The following is a 26,674-nucleotide window of genomic DNA, read 5'->3' as shown; positions in this document are numbered from 1 at the left end:
TATCTGGTTAAACATTACATATGGGTATGTGTGTAAGGATGTTTCTGGAAGATACTAGCATTTGATTTGTTTTACTTAAATAAAGCAGATTGCCCTCCCCAATGTAGGTGAGCATCATCCAACCTGTTGAGGGCCTGAACAAAACAAAAGGGCCAAGGTGGGAGGGTCACTTGAAGGCTGAAGTCTGCCTGAGAGTTGAGCTGGGAATTTTCTCCTGCCCTTGGCTCTTCTGGTTTTCAGGCCTTCAGACTTGGATTGGAAGCTACGCCCTAGGCTCCCTGGCCCTCAGGCCTTCAGATCTATACCACTGGTTTTCCTGGGTCTCCAGCACGCAGATGGCAGATCACGGGACTTCTCAGTTACCATAACTGTGTGAGCCACTACCTTAAAACAAATTTCTATCTGTATGTCCTGTCGATTCTGTTTCTCAGAAAACCCTGACTAATACCATAGTTTAGGAGTCCTCACCCCATGCCCATCAGGAAATGGTAAACAGGACATACATTTCTTGCAGATCTGAACCACTGTGAAATGGGCAGAGTTCCACTAGGTACTCTCTCCAGCTCAGGCCAGGGCTGCAATTTGAGGAGCCACATTTTAGAGTCTGCCAACAGGACTACTGTGGGCTGACAGCTGCTGTTACTCTCTCTTTCTTGAGAGTTCGTAGATGAAAAGGTGTAGGAGCAAGGCTGAAGGAGGGAATGGAAGGCTCAAACTGCCACCTCTTTGGTTCATGAATGTTCAATTGTTGTGGCTCCCTGAATGTCAGCACCAGAGATTATGGGGAAATTGGATGGGGTAGACCATTCAGACCACTCTGGACCATTAAAAGCCCCTGGCAACCAGAGGGTGTGTACACACATAATTGGTACCTCACAAGCAAGCCAGCAGCTCATGGCAGTGTGATCTGAGAAACCAAAATAGATGTCTCTTTATCAACTAAGACAAACGCTAAGGGTAAGGAAACAAAAGTTACCCATGGGCAGAAGGTAGAGGGTTCAGGGCTTGGTGGGCAGAGCCCTGAATTCCTAAATTCCTATGGCTACAAGAAAAACCACACTCTTGCCAAACTCCCTAAAAATAGGAGCTATCAGACAATTGTCTTCCTAACTCTGATTTACAACCCAGACCACTACAACTCCGATTGGACAGAGAACAGGCCTTACATACATTCTTTCCTGATAAACCACTGCAGACCTCAAGCCAGTTTTGACCAGCTTACAGAGACTATGTTTTGTGGCCTATAGTTCACCTTTAGACAGAGAGCCAAATTCTACTTTGCTTTAATGTTAAAATCCCACCCCAAAGTGGACATAGGACGTATGTTACATGTTTACTCATTGTTCATGTGCTGGACTCCCTTAACTATGTATAGCTTTTTCCCCAAACCTGCTTAATATGTATGACTCTATTCTGTGATACATGCCCAGTGAAGCATAAAACCCAACCTGCCCCTTCCCTATGCAAAAAGAGAACATCTTTGGTCCATGCCAGAGGCTATCTCTTCCTGGTTGGCATACTGACAGTATGGCCAATAATCCTTTCATAATTAGCCATCCTGGTGGTCTTCTGGACAACAGGAGCAAGAGGATGCCACAGGATATATTTTAAATGCACAAAAACAACAGCGTGGAAATGGTAGATTCCCAGTGAGAAACAAGCAGGAGAAAGTGCAACTTGCTGTCATCTGAGAGCCCTCAAGGCCAGGGGTGCAGGTCTTTAGGGAGGGAGCCTGGGCACAGGGACTTATTTTCTTTTCTTTCTTTCTTTCTTTTTTTCTGGGATACAATCTTGCTCTGTCGCCCAGGCTGGAGTACAGTGGCACAATCTCAACTCACTGCAACCTCCACCTCCCGGGTTCAAGTGATTCTCCTGCCTCAGTCTCCCTAGTAGCTGGGACTACAGGTGTGTGCCACCAGACCCAGCTAATTTTTGTGTTTTTAGTAGAGACAGGGTTTCATCATATTGGTCAGGCTGGTCTTGAACTCCTGACCTCAAGTGATTGCCAGTCTCAGCCTCCCAAAATGCTGGGATTACAGGCGTGAGCCACCGCACCCAGCCTAATTTTCTTAAAACAGAGCAGACTCAACATCACTAATTAGCAGGGAAATGCAAATTAAAACCATAATCAGACACCACCTTACTCCTGCAAGAATGGCCATAATTTAAAAATTTAAAAAGAAATTGATGTTGGCATGGATGTGAAGAAAAGGGAACACTTTTACACTACTGGTGGAAAGTAAACTAATACAACCACTATGGAAGAGAGTGTGGAGATTCCTTCAAGAAATAAAAGTTGAACTACTATTTGATCCAGCAATCCCACTACTGGATATCTGCCCAAAGAAAAAGAAGTCATTATACAAAAAAGACGCTTGCATATGCATGTTTATAGCCCCACAATTCGCAATTGCAAAAATATGAAACCAGCCTAAATGCCCATCAATCAACATGTGGATTAAAAAAAATGTGGTATATATGCCACATTATTTCGTTCCTTTTTATGACAATATTAGTCGGCCACAAAATACTGAATACAACTCCATCCCAGTTGCTGCGAATGCCATTATTTTGTTCCCCCCCTTTTTTTTTGGAGACGGAGTCTCGCTCTGTCGCCCAGGCTGGAGTGCAGTGGCCGGATCTCAGCTCACTGCAAGCTCCGCCTCCTGGGTTCACGCCATTCTCCTGCCTCAGCTTCCTGAGTAGCTGGGACTACAGGCGCCCGCCACCTCGCCCGGCTACTTTTTTGTATTTTTTAGTAGAGACGGGGTTTCACCGTGTTAGCCAGGATGGTCTCCATCTCCTGACCTCGTGATCCACCCGTCTCGGCCTCCCAAAGTGCTGGGATTACAGGCTTGAGCCACCGCGCCCGGCCATTTTGTTCCCTTTTATGGCTGAGTAAGAAACGAAATAATGGCATTCTCAGCAATCTGGATAGAGTAGGAAACCATTATTCTAAGCAAAGTAACTCAGGATTAGAAAAGCAAGTATCGTTATGTTCTCACTTGTAAGTGGGAGCTAAGGACACAAAGATGTAAGAATAATATAATGGACTTTGGGGACTTGGGGGAAAGGTGAAGGGGGGTGAGGGATAAAGGACTACACATTGGGTGCAGTGTACACTGCTTGGGTGACGGGTACATCAAAATCTCAGGAATCACCAAAGAACTTATCCTTGTAACCAAATACCCACCTGTTCCCTAAAAGCTACTGAAATAAAATAAAAAGAAAATTATCAAGAGGAAAAAAAACAAAACAGCAGAAAGAGCTCCTGTGGTTGCAAAGGCTGAGCTGAGGGCCCTTTCCTTTCCTGCCAAAGGTTATCGTTCTATTCCTGCTAGTCTGGCTCTCCTGGCCTGGGGTGAAAACCATATAAGAACTGATATCATTCACCTTTTAGCCAATTGCATATGAGTTCAACTTATTATAGAAACATGTTTGGTAGCCAAACGGACTGCACTGTTATCAGATGGTGGTAGAGAATTTGCTGTTAGGATTATTCTTTGACACTAGACTACAAATGCTGACAAAAAAGATTTATTCATGCTATAAACTCCTTGAGGGTAGTGGCTTCAATGGATCCATTTCTGCAGGTTTAGCATGTAACACAGTAGTGTCCTAAGGGATTGTGAATAAATAAATGTTCCACCTACTAAAGAAACTGAGCACCGAGAAGTATGAGGCTGGCAGCCTGGGCATGCCACAAATTCTACTATAGCAAACCTTTCTCAGCATCACCATGGGTACTTGGGGCAAAGAACTAAGGAAATACTGGACTTATGGTAAAAACTGAATTCTAGATCCAGAAGGGCACTAAATAAAGCTCTTCTCTAGGCAGGAGAAGAACGAGTTATCAATAGGATAAACATATAAAGAATTGTCCCCTTCTAGCCACAGATCAGTACCTCTGAGCTATTCTTAGAAAAAGTTCACTGCCCCCAACAAAAGAGCCAGAAGGTCCTCCAACCATAAGCTAGACCAGTAACAGAAAAAGCCTTCTTCAACATCTTTAGTTCTTTGGCATGAGAGTCTTTGAAGGCAAATTCTCTCCTTTCATTCACTAAGAGCTGGCCATCTATCCCTGGCCTCTCCCATGAAGGTAGCCACTTACCAATGCAAAGAAGCAAACAGCCTTCAGAACGAAAAAGGGAAGATGCTAATCTTGTCTAATGCAAAACTGAGAGTTGATAGTGCCATAGTTCCTTAAACACCCTTTTCTGAGGCCTACAACCCATTACACTTTGGCACACATTAACACCTTTGCAGATTTGTTAAGTGAGAATAAAACAGACTGAAGAGGCTGCTCCAGCTCTCAGAAGGGAATCTGCTGTCTCCACCTCACGTAGGCTGACCCAGGGCACAGAATATCATCTCCATATCAACACCTAGGAATGCCTGTGACCTGGAGCATTGTGACCTGTGACCTGTGACCAGTCCCTGTACCTGTGCTTCCCTGACATACTGAAGGCTGGGTCTCAGGAGGATTGAGGTAGGGCTTTGGGATGCTAGATTTAATCCCTTCTCTCTTTATGCTCTGGTCATTGGGGTCAGATGCTTGAGACCAGGAAGAGTGCAAATCCAAATGGGTAGGGCACAAGGCTATGAGACTCTTCCTCCTCATCTACTCTGGAAGAAAATAAACAAATTCTATGGGAAATTTCTCTAAAATGAAGAGATGTTATTCCCTAAATTTTCTGGGGCTGCCCTAAAAAATCTTCCCAGGCCACAGGTGTAAATTGCTGACCCAGGAAGCTAAAACCTCTCTCATGGATTTTGCAAAGCTTAACTAAATACTGTCAAAGTGAACTAGACAAACGAAACAGGGCTGGCACATAATTCCCAATTTAGAAGAGTAGTGGTTTATTTTTTGGCCTGTCAAGAAGGGTCATCACACTGTTTCAAGATGACACCCCCAATCAAATTTCATTTCTTAATCTGCCCTTTAGCAGGTTTTGAGGAAGCACTTCTATTTCAGCTCTACAGAAAGCTATTTGGCAGTTCATTCTATGACACTCTTTTACTCTGACCATTCAGAGATGCAGTCGAGCTCCTTAAGCATCTCATAAGCCCCAGCAACAGCCTCAAAAAGCCCCTAACAGTTCCCTGCCCTACAGCAGGGGTTGGGGAGTAGGACTTCAATAAAGCATCTGCCAGAGACCCTTCTCCCATGGCTTGGATGCCAACATATCATGTAGACATTCTTGCAGCCAGAAGTTAACTAGATTCAGAATTAGCTAGAGAATTCTCCCCTGATAAGTCTCATCCATGATGGGACCATAATGAGCAAACTGAAAACAGGCCTCAGGTTTATGTATATACACTGGCAAGGAGCTCTTCCTGGGGAGATCCACAAGTTGACGCCAAGGCATTTCAACTGTCAACACAGGCCAAAGAATTTACATTGGAAGCTTAAAAGGATGTTATTCAAAGTATAGGTTACAAAATAATACACATATAATTGTCAATATTCAAATTTTGTTTTTAAAATGAATATTATAAATGCACAGAAGAGAGACTAATAGGATTACATCATAAATAAATAATGCTATTCCCTGGGAGATGGAACTGGAGACTTATATTTGGACTCATATTTTCTCAAGGTCTTCTATAATAAAACATATTATTTATATAATAAGGAAAAAAACATTTTTACAAAGGAAAACAGACCTGATCTATCCAATTCTCTCCAGCCCACTGCTACCACTCTAGTCCAGGCCCCTATTCTCTGCCCTAATCTAAAATGTCACCTCTCACCTCTCCCCTGCATTAGTAAGTACCACAACTGGACTTGTGGCATCTTCTGTGGCTTCTTCTCATTGAGGCCATAGTTCTCTTTTAAAAACATAAATCTGATTATGTCACTACCATTCTTAGAAAGTTTCCCAGCATTTGTTGCCCTTAGGATAAAATTCACAATTCTTAACATGGTTGGGTGCCAGCTGGTCCCTTCACTCCAGCCTCACATCGGGGGGGCTTGCCACATTCCTGAGTCCTGGCATGTCAGCATGCTGGCTCCTCCATCTCTTTAATTCTCACTCATCTCTGAACCCTGAGTCTAGATGACACCTCCCCAGAGAGGCCTTCCCTGGCATGCTAGTCCAGGTAAATCCACTCGGTAACTTGTAGGGTTCTTTTCATTACTCTGATCAGACCTGTAATCACTGGTTAAGGGGCATCTCCTAGGCTGGACTGTGGGCACTGTGAGGGCAAGGATCACGGAAGCCTCAGGTTGACACATGGTGGATACTCAAATCAGTATTGAGTTTTAATACTTATTTTAAAATGAAGCTGTGACTAACAGGGCAACATTAAATCTATTTCTCAGTATGTTATTTCCTGCAATTCTTTTAAAATTCCATTTTAAAATAAGAGAATGTGGGAAGACAGACTATTTTTCTTTTTTAGACATGGTCTTGCTCTGTCACCCAGGCTGGAATGCAGTAGCACAGTCATGGATCACTGCAGCCTGGGCCTCCCAGGCTCAAATGATCCTCCCACCTCAGCCTCCCAGAGAGCTAGGACTATAGGAGCATGTGCTGGGATTAGAAGTGTGAGCCACCATGCCCAGCCCAAGACAGATATTTATTGTGCCATTTTTTCCCGTACCTACATGCCTACTGTTCTGTGCTAGGACAAAACAAACAGCAACTACTATCATAATTAAAGCCAATATTATTGGCTGTCTTTTTAAAACATGCACCCTTTTTGTTCACATGAAACAAGAAGGGCTGGGTTTGCATACTTCTTCCACTCTGCAGCCCAGGATCCAAAGTCCGAGGGATACTTCTTAGCTCATCTGGCCATCTGAACACCGCATCCCACCTGGCTCAGCCAAAGCCATTAATAATCCAGGAAACAGTGATGTGAACTACTGACAGAAGACCATTTTGATAAGACCATGGGCCCCTATCTTTCTCATTCTCTGTAGTTTAGCTGTGGTAATTGCTAACACATCTTTTGAGTCTCTGCTGTTTGTTGTGATGCTGACACATTTGCAGCACACTCCTGTTCAGGCACCCATGGAGGTAACTTCTTGACGATATAGGAGGCTACGTAACCGATTAGACAGCTGCAGGCTGCAGGGCTTTTGCAAAAACTAAAAAGAGCCTGCTGAGTGCAGTGGCTCACGCCTGTAATACCAACACTTTGGGAGGCCAAGGTGGGAGGATGACTTGAGTCCGGGAGTTCAAGATCAGTCTGGGCAACATGGTGAGACCCCATCTTTATAAAAAAATTTAAAAATTAGCCAGGCATGGTGGTACATGCCTGTAGTCCCAAGTATGTGGGAGGCTGAAGTATGAGGATCGAGCCTGGAGGGTAAGGCTGCAAGTGAGCCGTGATTGTGCCACTGCACTCAAGCCTGAGGGACAGAGAGAGATCCTGTCTCAAAAAAGCAAAGAAAATGAAAAGAGGTACCAAATTTCCAGAGTCTCATAACTTGAGTTCATTTTCCAACCTCTTTCCAAAATTCTTACTAGAAAAGAAAATTACCTACACACTATGCTATGATCTGAAGAATAATTTGTTTAGTTAGAGATGCATTCTACTATGTTCTTCAACAGACAGCATTTCTAAAGAGATGATTATGAACTATCTTTAAACTCTGCTCCAGTTCATGTAAAGAAACAGTGTAGACCACAATTGTAATTCAAAAGACATTTATCAAGAATTTAAAATATGCCAGGAAGTACACTAGCTGCTGTTACTATCTGTAGGCCCAAGCCTCTCAAATTCATATCCATATTTCAAATCTCTCCTCCAAACTCCTGACTCAAATAGCCAACTGCCTACTTATTTCCATATGGATGTCTTGAAAGCAGCACCTCATCTTAGATCTAAGACTCAGATCTAAGACCAAACTCATCTGTCTCCAACCTAGTCTTCTCCAGTGTCCCTTATTGCAACTGTGCAAGTCAAAAAACTTGGAATCGATCTTGAAATCTCCTTTCTCCCATTCCTTCTATTGAATGCTTCAATCCATCACTGCATCGTGCTGATTTTGCTTCCTAAATCTCTCTCCCATCCATCTATACTACCATGCCAAAATCCCAACTGGTATTGTGCCTTACCTAGGTTTCTGCAGTAGATTCCCAACTAACCATCCTGAGTCGACTTTGGCTCCTTCTGATCTTTTCTCTGCAGTACAACCAGGATGATATTCTCAATCTGTAAATTACAGCCAGTATCTCCCTTGCTTAAAAATCTTTAATAGCTTCTGTTAATAGACTGAATTGTGTCTCCCTCCAAAATTCATGTTAAAGCCCAAACCCCCGGTATCTAGAATGTGAGTATCCTTGGAGAGAGGGTCTTTAAAGAGGTAATTAAGGTTAAATGAGGTCATAAAGGTGAGGCTCTAATCCAGTAGGACTGGTATCCTTAGAAGAACACCAGAGATGTAGGTGCACAGAGATAAAGCCACATGAGAACACAGGAAGAAGGTGGCCATCTGTAAGCTGAGGAGAGAAGCCTCAGAAGAAACCAACCCTGTGGACACATTGATCTTGGATTTTCAGCCTCTGGGAGTGTGAGACAATACATTTCTGTTTGTTGTTTAAGCCATCCAGTCTGTGGCATTTTGTAATGGCAGCCCTAGAAAACTAATATAGATCTTCATTGCTCTAGGATAAAGATCAGAGCCCCTGGCTTGACTGAAAAGGTTCTGCCTGGAGCTGCCCTCCTAGAGTCACCTCTCTCAACACATCTCTTAACTCTCTGGGCATTGGTCCCATTTGGCCTTTCTTCAATTCCTCATCAGTGCTATGCTTTTTTTTTTGCATCATATGACTCTGTGTGAGCTGATTTGTCTGCCTGAAATGCTTAATCCCTCCCCACTGCTCCTGCCAGTCAAAGCCTACTCATCAGTTCATCATTTCTTCTTCAGGGAAGCTTTCCTAATCCCCCAGTTTAGGTCAAGCTCTGTTGTTCCAAGTTCTCAAGGACTCATGTCCATTCCTTTCATTCAGATCACTTATCTGTGTTTGTCATAAGATACTTATTTTTATGATTATTTGGTTGTTTGTTTCCCACTAGACACCATGAAAACAGGAACTATGTCAGTTTTTGCTGTTTAAAGTATCTTCAGTACCCGGCATAGTACCTGCTACAAAGTAAGGGAGTAATAACTATTGAATGAATCCGTGAATACATAAAGACATAGACTTTGCTCTCAAGGGCTTGCAGAGAAGTGTATATCCAAAAAAGTCAAGCAACTGTTACAGGGGCTATGACTGGTAAGATCCCATGACCTGCTGATGTGACAATGGCTACTCCCATCCCATTAAATATCACAGTCCCCCCTCAGGAAAACAAGAGCTGGGTTTCTGTGCATCTACTGTGTTTAGCAATTAACTGTCATAAGGACAAGATAGTTTTCTCTTTTAAAAAGTATCCCCAGTGACAGGTTACACGTGGTCAGAATAAACATGACTATCAAGTTTTTCCTGTAAATTATAATAATGATTATGTTGATTAAACAATCTATATGGACTATAGATCCAATTTTTTCATCTATAATGGTTCCATTATATCTTTTCCCCCACTCTTATGTTTTTAACAAGTATCTCAACAACTTCTTTTGACAAACACAAGACTATACTACAATAAGGAAAACTAATAATGGGCACAAACTTCAACTTACCAGAATAACATCAAATGAGTTTCTTGAGTTCATTATTACAATAAAAGAGCCTGAAGTCTATTCTATTATGTGCCTTTTCACAATGTATTAAAAATTACACACCTATCACCTCTATAAAGAAAGAACTGCATTCTACCAATTCATTCTGAAATCACAATTAAAATCTAGAAACAATGCAACAAAATTATTAAACTACTATTCATTTTAAAATGTTACAGACAAATTAATTTATGTCAGACCAACTGTATAGGTTTCCTGTGGCTGCTGTAACACATTACACAAACACTGTGGCTTAAAACAGAAATCTGGCCAGGTGTGGTGGCTTATGCCTGTAACACAAGCACTTTGGGAGTCCAAGGCGGGAGGACAACTCAAGCCCAGGAATTCGAGACCAGCATGGGCAACATAGTGAGACCCCATCTATACTAAAAATCAGAAAAATTAGCTTGTTTTGGTGGTATGCACCTATAGTCTCAGCTACTCAGGAGGCTAAGCAGGGAGGATTGCTTGGGCCAGGGATATCAAAGCTGCAGTAAGCTATGATTGTGCCACTGCACTCCAGCCTGGGCGACAGAGTAAAGTGCTGCCTCAAAAAACAAACAAACAAACAAACAAACAAAATAATAACCAAAAATAAATTTATTCTGTTATTAGGGTCCTCCAGAGAAACAGAACAAAAGGAGATATACAGATAGATATGCGTATTGAAAATCTAGAATGAGGCCAGGCACAGTGGCTCACACCTGTAATCCCAGCAATTTGGGAGGCCAAGATGGGTGGATCACTTGAGGCCAGGAGTTTGAGACCAGCCTGGTCAACATGGCAAAACTCCATCTCTACTAAAAATACAAAAATTAGCTGGGAATGGTGGCAGGTGCCCGTAAGCCCAGTTACTTGCAGGAGGCTGAAGCAGGAGAATCTGCTTGAACCCAGGAGGCAGAGGTTGCAGTGAGCTGAGATCACAACACTGCACTCCAGCCTGAGCAACCCAGACTGTCTTAAAAAAAAAAAATCCAAAATTGGCTCACACAATTTTGGAAGCTAAGTCACACAACCTGACCCCTGCAAGCTGGAGACCCAGGAAAACCAGTGGTGTCAATCTGAGTCTGAGTCTAAAAGCCTGAGAACCAGGAGCCCTGATGGTGTCTTAGTCAAAGGGCAGAAGATCGATGTCTTAGTTCATGGATTCAGGCAGGGAGAAGTCAACCTTCTTCTGCCTTTTTCTTCCATCGGGACTGGACCTGAGGGGTTGAATGATGCCCACTCACATTGGTGAGGGCCATCTGCTCTACTCAGTCCACCCCTTCACAGGCTCATCTCTTCCAGAAACACCCTCACAGACACACCGAGGAATAATGCTTAACCAGATATCTGGGTATCCCGTGGCCCAGTCAAACTGACACACAAAATTAACCATCACACTTATAGTTCTGTAGGCCAGAAGTCTGAAGTCCAGATGTTAGCAGTGCTATACTCCCTTCAGAGGCTCTAGGGGAAAATCGTTCCTTGTCCCTTTTAGCTTCTGGTGGCTGCAGATGGTCCTTGGTTCAGGCCACAACACTGTAATCTCTGCCTAGGTCTTCACTTCACCTTCTCTTTGTGTGTCTCTGTCTAATTTCCCTCCGTCTTTCTTATAAGAATATATGTGATTGCACTTAGGGTCCACCCAGATAATCCAGGAGAGGCACCTTCTTTTCAGATCCTACCCTGATAATCCAGGAGAGGCACCTTCTCCCAAGATCCTATCCAGATAATCCAGGAGAAGGACCTTCTCCCAAGATCCTACCCAGATAATCCAGGAGAAGCACCTTCTCTCAGATCCTGCCAATATAATCTAGGAGAGGAACCTTCTCTCAAGATCCTTAACTTACTAACATTTTTGGGGGGGCCACATAAGGTAGTATCACTCATTTATCATTTAAGGTAATATGCACAGGTTCTGAAGGTTAGGAAATGAATATATCTTTGGCAGGGTGGACATTTTACCTGCAACCATACCAACCCTACCACCAGTAACAACCAGAAAAGTTCAAAACATTAAATATTAAACACAACATTAAACAAAACACAAAACAAAACAAAAAATCTGTTTGAAGACCAAAGACCCAAGTCCTTGCAAGAACCTAGGTATTCAAGATCACGAAGGAAAGGGTGGTACAAAGACATGAGCCAAATGTTTGGGGACATGTTTTCCTTTGTGGCATTTGCTGATATGCAAGCAGTTATGAAGAGTTTAGGGAACACAAAGGTAGAAAAACTGGGTAAATACACACTCCAGACTTCAGCTGGAGACCCTGAAAAGGGTTAATCATCCTAGCAATAAGGACATACCGGAAAGACACTAGCTTCATAAAGACTGATGCCCAGCTCAGAATCAATTCAAATGAAAGAAAAACCAAAGAGATTTGTAGTTCATGTATCCAATTAAGGTCTGATGTCCAGAAGACATAAGGAATGTGTTCAAAATCAATAAGAAAAAGATAATCTAATAGGAAAATGCTCCAGAGTTTGAAAAGGTAATTTCACCAAACGGGTTATCCAGACAGCCAGTAAGCATACGGAAAGGTGCTCAACTTCAAAAGTCATCAAGGAAATAGGAAGTAAAACCACTATGCCCAGACAAGGGCTAAAATTTTAAAAGACTGGAAACACCATGGTTGACACAGATCTGGAGCAATGCTAACTTTTTAAACACCTGTGCCTGGGGATGCAAACTGGTATAAGCACTTTAGAAAACTGTTTGTTAGTGCCAAACATCTATGTATCCCATGCCCAAACAATTCCAATTCTAGATATATAATCAACAGAAATACAAACATGTATACCAAAGGACGTATGGGGAATGTTCATTGCAGCATTACTCATAATAATGAACTATAAATTATTGGTAATCCATCTAATCATAGAAATGAAGAGAACTATTTCCACAAAATACATTATGACAGTCTTTTGAGGATATCTTATGCACAACATTGTAATTCCATTTATGGCAGGTGTGTCCAATCTTCCCTGGGCCACATTGGAAGAAGCAGAATTGTCTTGAGCCACATATAAAATACACTAACACTAACAATAGCTGATGAGCTTAAAACAAAACAAAACAAAAACTCCAAAAACCTTTTTTTTTTTTTGAGATGGAGTGTTGCTCTGTCACCCAAACCGGAGTGCAGTGGCACAATCTCAGCTCACTGCAACCTCTGCCTCCCAGGTTCAAGCGATTCTCCTGCATCAGCCTCCTGAGTAGCTGCAATTACAGGTGCATGCCACCATGCCTGGATAACTTTTTGTATTTTTGGTAGAGACGGGGTTTCACCATGTTGGCTGGGGCAGTTCCAAACTCCTGACTTCAGGTGATCCACCCACCTCGGCCTCCCAAAGTGTAGGGATTACAGGCGTAAGCCACCGCGCCTGGCCCTTCATAATGTTTTAAGAAAGTTGACAACTTTGTGTTGGGCCACATGCAAAGCCATCCTGGGCCATATGGTGGCCACCAGCCATGGGTTAGACAAGCTTGATGTATGGTTTGGCTACTTAAGTCATTGAAATGTGACAGTCTGATAATTCTTGTTTTCACAAATTGGAATATTAAATTTTCCCACATTATACTTTAGAAAATTTATCTATAGAAATAGCGAATGCATTCTGAATTGCTTTGCCATGCCATAAATAGGGAGAGACTGCCTTGTTCTTCACTTTGCTTTCTCTGTGTGTCTCTGTGAAGCTCATTGCCACCTAAGACTAACACTAATGCCTTTCCGCTCCAGAATGTAGTTAACCAAAATATTTAGGTTATGTTCTTAAGTAGTTTATTGTTTGGTAATTTAACAGTATACAAAAGTTGAAAATGAAATTTAAAATATAAATAATTTTTTAAAACTGTAAAACAACCAAAACGTCCATGAATAGAAGGGATAAACTGTGATATATATTCATACTATATAAGAATGTAAATCAATAAACTATTACTATTCATACCCATGTGGATAAATCTTGCAAATATCCTGCTAAGCAAAAGAGGCCAGATACAAAAAGGATACGCTATATGATTCTCCTTATATAGAATTCAGAAACAGGCAGAAGTCATCGATTGCATTGTAAGTCAAGAGAGTGATTTGGAGGGGAAAGCAGGTAGGGATTGGGAGGGGGGATACTGGAAATTTGGCAGTATTCAACTTCCTGATTTGGGTGGTAGTTATGTGAGTGCATTCCCTTTGTGAAAATTCATCAATCTGTATGTTTACGGTTTGTGCACTTTTCATTTGGTATATATTTTAATTGAAAATTAAAAAGAAAAAACAGCCATGACAGCCATGAACAGTGGTTCATACCTGTAATCCCAGCTACTCAGGAAACTGAGGAGCTTGAGACCAGCCTGGGCAACATAGTGAGACTCTGTCTCTAAAAAATATTTTTTAAAATTTAGCCAGGCATGATCGCACATGCCTATAGTCCCAGCTACTGAGGAGACGAGGCAGGAGGATCCCTTGAGCCCAGGAATTAAAGGCTGCAGTGAGTAATGATCCCACCACTGCACTGCAGCCTGGGCAACAGAGGAAAGAAAGAAAGGAAAGAACGAAAGAGAAAGGAAAGGAAAGAAAAGAAAGAAACGAAAGAGCAGAAAGAAAAGAGAGAGAGAGAGAAAGAGAGGGAGGGAGGGAGGGTGGAAGGAAGGAAGGAAAGGAGGGAGGGAGAGAGAGAGGAGAGAAATAGAAAAGAAAAAAACAGCTATGAACTATGAGCCCCCAGATCTGAATTTTCTGAGTGGAAACCATTCACTCTTCTAAGACAGACCACAAGGATTATTACCTTTTCTAGATTAGCTATGAAATCTATCCCAATCAGTATTTTTTATTAAAATTGATATTAATGTGCAACATGCTGCACAGCCATTTGCTAAGCTTACTGGCATTTCTGACACTTTCAGGAAATTCAATTATATGCTTCACTAATACTGGTAAAGCACTGAAAATATCTCCTCCAGTCAAAGTACAGGTTCACCCCAACAGTAAACACAGATGCTGCTCCCTGTACCCACCCTGGCCACAGCCCCACACTCCAGGCTGCACAGCTGGCTCCCAACGACAGCATGGGATCCCAAAAACCCACGACTGAACTCTGCCCCGCAACTTGGAGAATGACACTTGTTCTGAGACCAAAACCAAGAGGTGGCTTAGATTTGCCCCATGGTAGTTCATGTGGGAGTGGAGAGAATAGAGTGCGATGACATATCTGTATAACACTTAACACTGCAAACTTTCCTTTGTTCATTAGGAGACCCAACCTCTCTACTGGATGTTTTACAAATACAGAATTTACTGGCATTTAAGACTATTGCTGTAAGTTTAAGTTGGGAGTAACAATGGTCAAAGTAGAAGATCATTTTTACTTTTCTATACCATCTATGCATGGAAGTCTACCTACATGGCCCATACAGGCTTATCATATGACCTTGTAACTGCTTTCATCTTGACTTCTCCAGGACTCAAAGAACAGTCAAGGTAACCCACAATCAGGACCATACCTAAGACCAAACTGTGAGGCTGAGGTCTGTAATCCCAGCAGTTTGGGGGGGCCGAGGTGGGAGGATCGCCTAAGCCCAGGAGTTCAAGACCAGCCTGGGCAACAGAGTGAGACTTCATCTACAAAAAAAAAAAAAATTTAATGTTTTTAAAAATTAAAAAAACACTCTGAGGTTCTTTGGTCTCTGCTGTGGCCACATTTCTCTATTCATTTCCCTTGACTTCCCTTTCAGAAGATGACAAGCACGGGAATTCAGTTATTTGCCACAAAATCATTTAGCAAATCATTAAGGCAATCCTAAAACAGAAAAAATGTAGTTCTTTTGTTCCCTAGGGAATAGTGACATCAACAATATCAGGACCAAATTAGATTATATCAAAAGCCATAGCAAACATTTTCCTGGGCCAGGCACTGCACTAAGCACTTTATATGCATTATTCTATGTAACCCTTACGAATCTATTCATATTACTATTCATATGCCCATTCTACAGATTAGAAATAAAGGCTAAAAAAGGTTCAGTAACTCACCCAGAGGTTCACAGCTAATAAATGCCAGATCTGACCCTGAAGCTTCAGAGTGCCTGACCCCACAGACTATGCCTTTAACCACCAACTACTTTGCCTCCTTATAGTCTTAAATAATGCAAGATTGGAGGGGCTGGCAGCAGGCGGTGGAGGCACGGGGCCTGCTCCCGCTGGCGCCATGGCCAAGACCGTGGCCTATTTCTACGACCCTGACGTGCACAACTTCCACTACGGAGCTGGACACCCTATGAGGCCCCATCACCTGGCATTGACCCATAGCCTGGTCCTGCATTACGGTCTCTATAAGATGATCCCCAGTGTTTTCCGGGCTCTTTGAGTTCTGCTTACGTTACACGGGAACATCTCTGCAAGGAGCAACCCAGCTGAACAACAAGATCTGTGATATTGCCATTAACTGGGCTGGTGGTCTGCACCATGCCAAGAAGTTTGAGGTACCACCCTCAGGTGCTTTACATTGATATTGACATCCACCATGGTGACGGGGTTCAGGAAGCTTTCTACCTCACTGACCAGGTCATAACGGTGTTCTTCCACAAATAGGGAAATTACTTCTTCCCTGGCACAGGTGACATGTATGAAGTCGGGGCAGAGAGTGGCCACTACTACTGTCTGAATGTGCCCCTGCGGGATGGCATTGATGACCAGAGTTACAAATACCTTTTCCAGCCAGTTATCAACCAGGTAGTGGACTTCTACCAACCCACATGCATTGTGCTCCAGTGTGGAGCTGACTCTCTGGGCTGTGATCGACTGGGCTGCTTTAACCTCAGCATCCGAGGGCATGGGGAATGTGTCGAATATGTCAAGAGCTTCAGTATCCCTCTACTGGTGCTGGGTGGTGGTGGTTATACTGTCCGAAATGTTGCCCGCTGCTGGACATATGAGACATCGCTGCTGGTAGAAGAGGCCATTAGTGAGGAGCTTCCCTATAGTGAATGCTTCAAGTACTTTGCCCCAGACTTCACACTTCATCCAGATGTCAGCACCCGCATCGAGAATCAGAACTCACGCCAGTATCTGGACCAGATCCGCCAGACAATCTTTGAAAACCTGAAGATGCTGAACCATGCACCTAGTGTCCAGATTCATGACGTGCCTGCAGACCTCCTGACCTATGACAGGACTGATGAGGCTAATGCAGAGGACAGGGGTCCTGAGGAGAACTATAGCAGGCTAGAGGCACCCAATGAGTTCTGTGATGGAGACCATGACAATGACAAGGAAAGCGATGTGGAGATTTAAGAGTGGCTTGGGATGCTGTGTCCCAAGGAATTTCTTTTCACCTCTTGGTTGGACTGGAGGGAAAAGGAGTGGCTCCTAGAGTCCTGGAGTGGTCACCCCAGGGCTTTTGCTGACTCTGGGAAAGAGTCTGGAGACCACATTTGGTTCTCGAACCATCCACCCCCTTTTCCTCTCTCTCCCAAGGCCTGACAATGGTACCTATTAGGGATGAGACACGGACAAGGATAGCTATATGGGACATTATTGTCAGTGGGCCCTGGAGGTCAGTCCCTAGCCCCCCTTGTCCCTTATTTCTTCTCTGCTTCACTCCAACCCAGAGATTTTGAGGGACGAATGGGTAAACAAGGACTGAGATTGTCTCTGACTTCCTCCTCCCCTTGCTTCCAGGGAAGATGAAGAGAGAGGGATTTGGCAGGCGCTATGGCTCCCTAACACCTGAATCCCAGATGATGGGAAGTATGTTTTCAAGTGTGGGGAGGATATGAAAATGTTCTGTTCTCACTTTTGGCTTTATGTCCATTTTACCACTGTTTTGATCCAAAAACTAAGTCAGTAATTTTTGTAAAAATAAAACAATAATAATAATAATAATAATAATAATGCAAGATGAGTACTTAAAGCAAACAGGGTACCCAGGCTTGGGTCTGCAGGTAGGGGTAGAAAATCCAGACCAGCAAGCCAGGAATGGCTGCAGCACTACTCAGAGCAGTAGCAGGAATCTCCCTATGCCTCAGGGTGTGCCTCTAAGAAATGGCTACAACCCATAGCTCTGGCCAGGTAGCCAGGAACCAGAGAGGAGAAGGAATCTCGTGAGGTCCTGAGAAAAGTGAGTATTTGGGAAGAGTCTATGAAGGAAGAGGAATCGGGCTGTGGTGGGCCCACTCGTACCCCTTCATGACCTCAGCCTTGCAATGGGGTGTTTTATAGATGACTAACCCCATGTCAAGGGCAGCTGCTTTCACTGGGCCTATGATTGTATCCTCATAATAAGCCCTGACACAGAAGTCTCTGGATGAAGAGGAGATGTCAGCAGGTGATTCTACCGCTCCCTTTATTACCTGTCCAGGGCAATGCTAAGCAACACCAGCCATCACCATCTAGCTCTCCGCTCCAACCTTCAGCAACCACTCAATTACCCAACAGATATAACACTGAGTACCTACTATGTGCAGGTACTGTGAGGGGTGCCAGAGTTACAGCATAGAGCAAAGCAAAGATCCTTCGTGGAACTTACATTTCATATGATTCTATTTATATAAAATGTCCAGAAAAGGCAAATACATAGAGACACAAACTATATCAGTAGTAGACTAGGGCCAGGGAGATTGGGGGGAAATGGGAGTCACTGCTAATAAGTACAGGTTTCTTCTGAAGGTGATGAAAGTCTTCTAAAATTAATTGTGACGATTATTGCACAACTCTATGAATATACCAAAACCCACAGAATTATACACTTTAAGTAAATTTTATGGTATGTGAACTAGGTATCAATAAAGCTGTCGAATTAACAAAAATAATAAGGACCAAAAACCAGAACTTTGCATCTCAAGCTCTGCTCTATGCTATTGCCACAGTACCAGGTGCTTTCTGTATATAAGGAAGAACACGAAAGCTTCCCAATGAGGCTAAAAAAAAATAAACTATTCAGAAAGACTTTTAAGTGCCCAACCTATTTACTAATGTGCCCCTTAAAATGTTAGGCACATCAGAGATTATTACGTGACTAAAGATAGGCTAAATTATGCTGTGGTAACAAGCCCCAAATCTCAGTAGCTAAATAACAAGTTGATTTTGCATTTATGCTACATCCACTTAGGGCTGGCTGAGGCTGTTTCCTCTCCAACTTGCCCAGACTGACAGAGCAACCACCATCTGGAGCTTTGCCAGTCTCCACAGCAGAGGGCAAGAGGGATCTGGAGTGTCACACACTGGTGACTGAGCGACTCAGCCCAAAATTGATATAGCATACTTCTCTCAACATGGCTAGAAGTAGTCACATGGCTCCAAAAACACAAGGAGGCCAGGAAACACAAGCCCATCACATGCCTGGAAAACAGAAAGCTTTGAAAAGCCAGTAAACAGTGCTAATGTTTGCACAGGCGATTAAGGTATAGTGTGGTTAAGAATGTGGATTGGGAAGTCAGCATACTTGGCTTAAATCCCAATGCTATCACTCACTATCTAGACATCACCACATTACTTGGGAGAAGTTAACTTGACCTCTTTGGGCCTCAGTTTCCTCATCCATAAAATGAGGAAAGTAATGGTATTCACCTCATAGGTCTGTTAGAAGATTAAAGAGGATTTCTATCTGTAAGGAATGGAGAACAGAACCTGGCAAGTGCTAATGCCATAAGTATCATATAACCTTTATTATTTTGGAAAAAAAATAAAGGCAATGTTGTTTTATCTGTGTAATATAATGAATTGGCACTGTGTGAAGTATCACTCTACAGAATCCAACACATACAAAGTAGGCATAAAATAAACTGCAGCCCTTAGTAACAGAAAACCAGGACTTCCACGTCTTACTTAGCCCGCCCTTGAACTAGTTGTCCGGTCCCTTGGCTTCATGTTTCGTTCTTATCTTTAAGTGAAGGCTCTCCAGCACTAAAATCTTGGAATTCTTTATTCATGGGTCATTGACTTGGCCCACTGTGGTCCTTTCATTGTTTGCTCTCTGTTCTTTGCCAATAAAGGATGGTCCTCCCCTTCAAATCAAGGGAGCACCAAGACATTCCCTAGCTGGTTCCAAAAGGCAAACCTCACCTGGATGCGCCCCTCTGGGCAAGCCGACCCTAGCCCACTTTCTGCGAGCAAGCCATCAAGAAGCAGCCAGGAGAGAGGCAGGTCACTGGTGCACTTCAAAGGAAGCGCCCGCCTCCCAGGGAGAGTGGGGAGGGTGCACAGTCGCCCAGAGGGAGGGCAGCTGGCCTCCACCCAGAGCCCTGGTGAGTTGTCTCCTCCCATCCCTGTGCAAGAGCTTCATGGCCCTCAACAAACAGCTCCATACACCTTTTAGAAGCACCCTCCTCACCTGTACCTTCCCTCCTTGGCCCAGGTGGGTACTGCACCTCTGTGTTGGGGGAGTCCTTGGGGTTTATGGAGAGCCGAACATTCCCACAGATCTGTTGTCTAGTTTGGCCCTATTCTGGGGTCAGGAACAGGAATACGAATTTAAAAATTAGGAAGATGTGCCATGAGATTAAAAAAAAAAAATCTCCCAGTAAGGCAAAGCTTTAAAAAGTGGGGGCCATTCACAATATTTCAACCTCAGTTTAACACATTAAATATGTGAAAAAAATATAGGTAACCAGGAAAATAAATCTCAGTGCTACTGTTTTTCTAATGTTGATGACCACGTCCAACAATTTCAATCTCAGTAGCTGAGGCATCCTCCCTTTAGGAGCCATTAAAGCCACCTCCCCAGTGTAATCTATCTTTTCTGTCAGAAATCCTTTTTGCCCTCCATGTGTATCTCTGAGTCATGCTCTCTTTCTCTTTCTGCACCTGTCCCCTGGCTGGGACGCTATGGCAAATTCCACCTCCTGGGAATTCCCTGATTTCCCCAACTTTCATCACTTCCAGGTCACTTACTGTCAACACCCATTTGTCCCTGCCCTGGGCTATCCTTTAAGGTTCAAGCCAACAGCCAAGTGGGCGAGACCTCTTGGAGGCAGATTGTCCAGGCTCAATCAAAGCACAGAAGACTGCAGCCCTAGCCAATGTCTTAGACTGCAACCTCACACAGGACCTTGAGCCAGAACCACCCAGCCACTCCTGGATTCCTGATGCACAGAAATAGTGCGGAATACTAAACGTTTATTGTTTTAAATAAAGTACTAAGTTTGGGGTAATTTGTTATACAGCAATAAATAATGAATACAGGTGATATCCAGGTGATAAAGCAAGTTTAATATAGAATTTATGCAGGCGGTAGGTATACAGGTGTTCACTGTAGAAGTCAGCTTTGCTGTATGTATGAACATTTTCATAATCAAACTTGGGGGGGAAGTGTAGGCTGCATAATATAAAACTGGCAGCTGGATCAGTCTAGGACACAGCTACAGGAAAGTTTCCTGAATAATAAAATAAAATGATTTGAAAGAAGTACCAAGGAATATAGTCTTTTGGAAGCAGATATCTTTGGAGCATTTACTACATACATTTTATAGTATATGTATGTATGTATAAAGTAGGATTAGATGTGTATGTGCTACTTTATTTTATCCCAACTCCCAATTTTCAAATAGACACTGATCTGCCAATTTCAGTTTTTATCAGGAAAGGGCACTTCTCAGGAATGGAATTACCATAATATCAAAGGTAACCTATTTCTTCCAATGAGGCCACCAAACATCCATTTGCTACCCCGTGCTCTGTTTGTTCTGCCTGATTTAGTTCCCAAACTAATTAGGCTAGCTTAATTCCCTGCTGCTTTATCAGCTAATGGTTAAAGAAACTGATTAACTTTCACAGTAACATGCTCAACATAGAGCTGCAACAAATGGGTAATTCTGCACTCCAGAGAAATCGGACTGGTAAAACCAGTGCTGATGCCGGTTTGTGCTTTCCTTGCTATTTACCTATACTTAACATCCACCCCTGCATATTTTTATAGTGAAGAGTATGCTAAAATTGCTGTTCATATCCAACATGGAGAATGTATTTTTACATAAATAATGCAACTAGCCCAGTCTTTTCATGTAATGATATGAACCATAAAAAAATTATGCATTCAATAGAAATACAGACTCATTATTTTCTTCAAATATAAACAAACCAAAATCTGCCTGTCAGTGATTGCAGCCCACTTTGTTTATTTTACAGATATCAGAGGTGGTCATCACAATGTTGACTGATAATAAAAGTTACCCTGTTACAAAGCACACAGTAATGTACTGGAGATAAGCTTGGAAAATATTGACAGTTGGATTCAGTGTTTAGCAGAGAGTCTTATTTATATTGCATATGGAATCCTCAACACTGGCCAATACCAACACACCTGGAAGGAGAGGCCCCTGCAGTATTCACCACAGACAAGCACGAGGTGAGGTGGACTAGGGACTGGCTTGTTTAATCTTACCTCATCTGCCTCCTAGTTGGAGAGGACAGAAAGTTAAACACTACATTTTTCAGGCTCCACACTTTGCAGCTAGAGATCAGGATGTGAACCAACTAAAGTCACCTGTGCAAAATTAGGGAGGAGGAAGTGAAGCAGAGGCCTTCTCTAGGCAGCTTTTGGCTGGCAAGCAAACTATGGAATGGGAGGTGGGCTTTTGTTTCATTTTGTCCAGCTTCATTGAGGTATAACTGACAAATTAAAATTGTACAAATTTACGCTGGGGGTGGTGGCTCACGCCTGTCATCCCAGCATTTTGGGAGGCCAAGGCAGGCGGATCGCTTGAGGTCAGGAGTTCGAGAGCAGCCTGGCCAACATGGTGAAACACCGTCTCTACTAACAATACAAAAATTAGCCAGGCATGGTAACACATGCCTGTAATCCCAGCTACTAAGGAGGCTGAAGCAGGAGAATAGCTTGAACCCGGGAGGTGGAGGCTGCAGTGAGCTGAGCTTGTGCCACTGCACTCCAGCCTGGGTGACAGACTCCATCTCAAAAAATAAAAATAAATAAAATTGTGTAAATTTAAGGTAAACATGTTTTTATATATGCATACATTCCTAAATGATTACCACAATCGGGCTAATTAACACATCCATCACCTCAGTTACTTTTGTATGTGGTGAGAATACTTAAGATCTACTCTCCTTGCAATTTTCAAGTACAATACACTAACTGCAGTCACCATGCTGCACACTGGATCTCCAGAACTTACTCATCTTATAACTGAAAATTTATACCCTTTGACTAACATCTTCCCATTGCTTCCACCGCCCTCCCCTAGCCCCCGCAACTACCTTCCTACTCTATGAGTTTGACTTTTTAAGATTCCACGTATAAGTGGAATCATGCAGTAGTTATCTTTCTGTGTTTGGTTATTCATTTAGCATAATGTCTTGCAGGTTCATCCATGTTTTTGCAAATGGCAGGCTCTCCTTTATTAAGGATGAATAATATACCATTGGGGTTCATTTTCTTTATTCAGTGGACACAGGTTATTTCCACATCTTGGCTATTTTAAGTAATGCTGCAACAAACGTGGGGTGCTGATATCTTTTCATGACAGTGATTTCATTTCCTTTGGATATATACCCAGAGGTGGGATTGCTGGATTACAATGCAGTTCTATTTTGAATTTTCTGAAGAACCTCCATATGGTTTTCCATAATGACTGCACAAAATGGGTAGGTTTTCTGTAACCACATTCTAGGGCCACTCTCGAGTGCCAGGAGGCACTGTAGTGGCAGACCCTTCTCCATTCAGGCTTCCTGAACTTTGGAACCAGCAAAGAGTGGGTTCTAGAACCTATAGCTCCAGTTAATGTCCTGTGAGTTGGCAGGCCTGCCAGAGGACCAGATCTTCACTCTTCTAGGAGTTGCTCTGAGGGCCCAGCCCTGCCAGTGACTCTGTGAGCACTCAATTCTGTCTCCTTCTGCTTAAAATGCCTAGAGGAGTTGCTGTTTCCTATACTGATCCCTTACTTACTCACAACAGAAATCCCATATCTTTTAAGAACAATAAAAAATGAAAATATAATGATCTCTCCACTGTATATTTTCCAACTACTCAATCACTAAGCACTTCAGGATGGGTGATAAGTGCTGAAATTGCACAGATGGTGCATACGGGAGGACAGCCCCCGGAGAAGGCAGAAATACAGATGCCTGGTAAGGAAATGGAGAGCCAGCATAGCCCCAGGGTGGTCAGGGTTAGACCAACTCTGCCTGCAGAGAAGAAAGTGTGAGAGGAGGACATACAGGGAAACTAAAACCATAAAAGCTAATCTGAAATTGACATAATCGGCCAAACAGCCACAAAACTTACCTGTGGACACATGTGACTCATGGAAACCAAGCTCGCTACTTTACAGTTAAAGCTCACATGGTATAAGGTGGGGCCAAAAAAAGAAGCTGTGATGTCAGGAGCTCTGTGACGTGTGCGCGATTTCTTTGAGCATTTCCAGGCTGTGGTTGCACGGTGATTTAGAATTTTCATTAAAGCGAAAGGCAGGAAGCCTTCTATATGGTTTAAAGCCAGCATGTCTGAGTTCTATTCCCCACACTGCTGCTGCAGACTGGACGGGCAAATCCCCAATTTGTTTCCTTTACTTCAAGACCGTCCTTCAGCCAGGCACAGTAGCTCACACTTATAATCCTAGTACTTTGGGAGGCCAAGAAAGGAGGATTGCTTGAGTCCAGGTGTTCGAGACAGCCTGGTCAATATAGCAAGGCCACATCTCTATAATTTTTTTTTTTAATTTAACTAGGTGGGTAGCACATATCTGTATCCCAGCTTCTTAAGAAGTTGAGGCAGAGGATCTCTTGAGCCCAGGAGTTCAAGGGTGCAACAAGCTATGATCATGCCACTGCACTCCAGCCTGGGCAACAGAGTGAGACCCTGTTTTAAAAAAAAGAGAGAGACTGTCCTATAACAAGAGTCTCAATAATAAGAGCAGCAGCTACCCTCTGTGGAGAACCTACAAGCCCATGTTCCCTACGCGTCCCATTTAACCTCAGAATCCCATCAGCTGGTTATTATTAAATGGATACGACCATTCTCCCTGGTTTACCACTCCCATCTTGATGCAGGCCTCCATCACCTCTCACCTGGATGCTGAACAGCCCTGTGCCTGGTCTTTCTGTTTCTGTTCTTCCTTTCCCCTCCTCACACTATCTCAATACAACTACCAAGGTGATCCTTTAAACCTCAGGTCAGACCATGTCACTTTTCTACTCAAACACCCTCTCCCTCACCACCACCGTGGCTTCTCATTTTACCCAGAATAAGCACCCAGGTCTGGACAATGGTCTCCAAAGTCCTCCAGCATCTGCTCCCCACTTACCTCTCTGATTACATCATCTCCTGCTCCCCTGGCTCATTCTGCTCTGGCCACACCAGCCTCCTTGCTTCTCCAGCACACCAGGTACACCCCTGCCTCAAGGCTCTGCACTAGGGTCCCTCTACAAGGAATGTTCTTATCACCAGCTAGTGAAACAGCCTTCTCCCTTAGGTCCTACAGGTGTTTGTACAAATGTTACCTAATCAGTGATGCCTTCTCTGACTACCCCATTTAAAACTGCAGTCTTAGCACTTATTGCCATCTACATAATGTATTAATTCATTTTGTTTACTGTTTGTCACCCTCTCTGTTTCCTTGAGAATAGAAATTGTTTTTTTTAAGCCTATATCAGCCACATATAGCAGGCACTTAATATTTATTGAATTTGATGAAAAGATGAAGAATGTAGGGGATTAGGTAACTTGCCCACATCTACACAGGTAGTAAGCAGCAGCAAAAGGGGCCAAACTCAAGTTCCCTCTGACTCAGAAGCCCATACTCTGTCCAGAGCAACCTAAACTCTCCTTCCATAGCCCAGGGGCTTTATGAGATGCAGCAGACATAAAATAAACACCCAAACCAATGGCCTTCTGTCCTCTAATGGCTTTCTGTCCTCTCTCTGCCCAGGAGAGGTGACATCAGGCACTGGCCTAATCTACACGACTTCCTAAGAGAGCGTGCACAACCTTAGAAGCAGTGGTACCCCATTTCTGAGGACTCTCCTTGTCTTTCTCTTTCAATCCTTCCTTGAGCGCCCCAGCAGCCAAAAAGCATCAGACCCACCCACTAGTCTAATGCAAAACGCTCCTCGCAGCCTGAGAGTTCCATAGTTTTGTCCAATTACTAACCTCGGTGAGATATTATAGCTTCTGCAGATTACCTCTGATTCTGGCTGAAAGAACTGTGTGAGTCCAAGCCAAGAACCCTGCTGCCTGCAGGATGAAAGGGACACTGGAAGGGTTCCCACAGCACTGTGAGGAGGTTGCAGAGAGTGTGGTGGAGGGGTTACAGCCCAGAGTTATATAGAAATAGTTGCAGCTGCAGCAAAGGATGGGGGAAATCCTGTTAGAACCAGCCAACCCCCACCTCCACAGCCCACTCCCCTTGGTGGAATAAAATTTATTTTGTCATACCCTAAGTGAAGATCTCTGTATTTTTAAATTAAATCAATTAACATAAATAACACACTTAGAATAGTACCTGCCACTGTAAGTACTACATTTCTGTAACTATTATAATGGGATTTAATTGCTATATTTTCTTGACAATAGCCAAAAGCTCAAAAAGGGTCCCATCGGGTAAGGAAAGCAAGCATCAAATCTGCATATGCTTTAAAAGCCAACTTTTTAAAAAGTATTCATCGGCCCAGACTCTTCTAAAAAATAAATAAGACAAGGCTTTGTAAGCTTTTGTAGATAGGAATTTGGACCTATTTCCCTTTATCTCTCTTTTTTTTAATAATAAAATTTCGCCATTTTTAAAAATAAAGTTTCGCCATGGTTTCGCCACCTTGCCCAGGCTGGTGTCGAACTCCTGGGCTCAAGCCATCCACCTGCCTCAGCCTCCCAAAGTGCTAGGATTACAAGTGTGAGACACCATGCCCAGTCTGTTTCTCTTTATATCTCCTTTGAAATGTTCAAATGATTATTCTGCATAATTGCGGTTATTTTTATTATAGTTACGTTAAGTATGGCAATGTTACACTATCTGAAGTAACTATAGACATGAAACTGAAAAAATCTTTTTCAAGGAAACAGGCAGCTTAA

General features: G+C 43.1%; 1 protein-coding gene and 1 pseudogene across 4 annotated transcripts in view; one reads left to right on the top strand and one right to left on the bottom strand.

The window, feature by feature from the left end:
• The window catches only part of ANKRD6 (ankyrin repeat domain 6), a 202,799-nt gene that overhangs the window by 106,143 nt on the left and 69,982 nt on the right, over window positions 1-26,674 (bottom strand). The window lies entirely within an intron of this gene.
• On the top strand, window positions 15,863-17,508 carry LOC112623850 (annotated as a pseudogene). The gene has a single exon (XR_003119216.1). The product of XR_003119216.1 is annotated as a histone deacetylase 3 pseudogene (transcript).

This window comes from Theropithecus gelada, chromosome 4 (genome assembly GCF_003255815.1).
Source record: "Theropithecus gelada isolate Dixy chromosome 4, Tgel_1.0, whole genome shotgun sequence".
In the NCBI taxonomy this organism is placed as follows: domain Eukaryota; kingdom Metazoa; phylum Chordata; class Mammalia; order Primates; family Cercopithecidae; genus Theropithecus; species Theropithecus gelada.
Note: the sequence above shows the minus strand (reverse complement) of the source record. Positions and strands in the feature narration are given on the sequence as shown.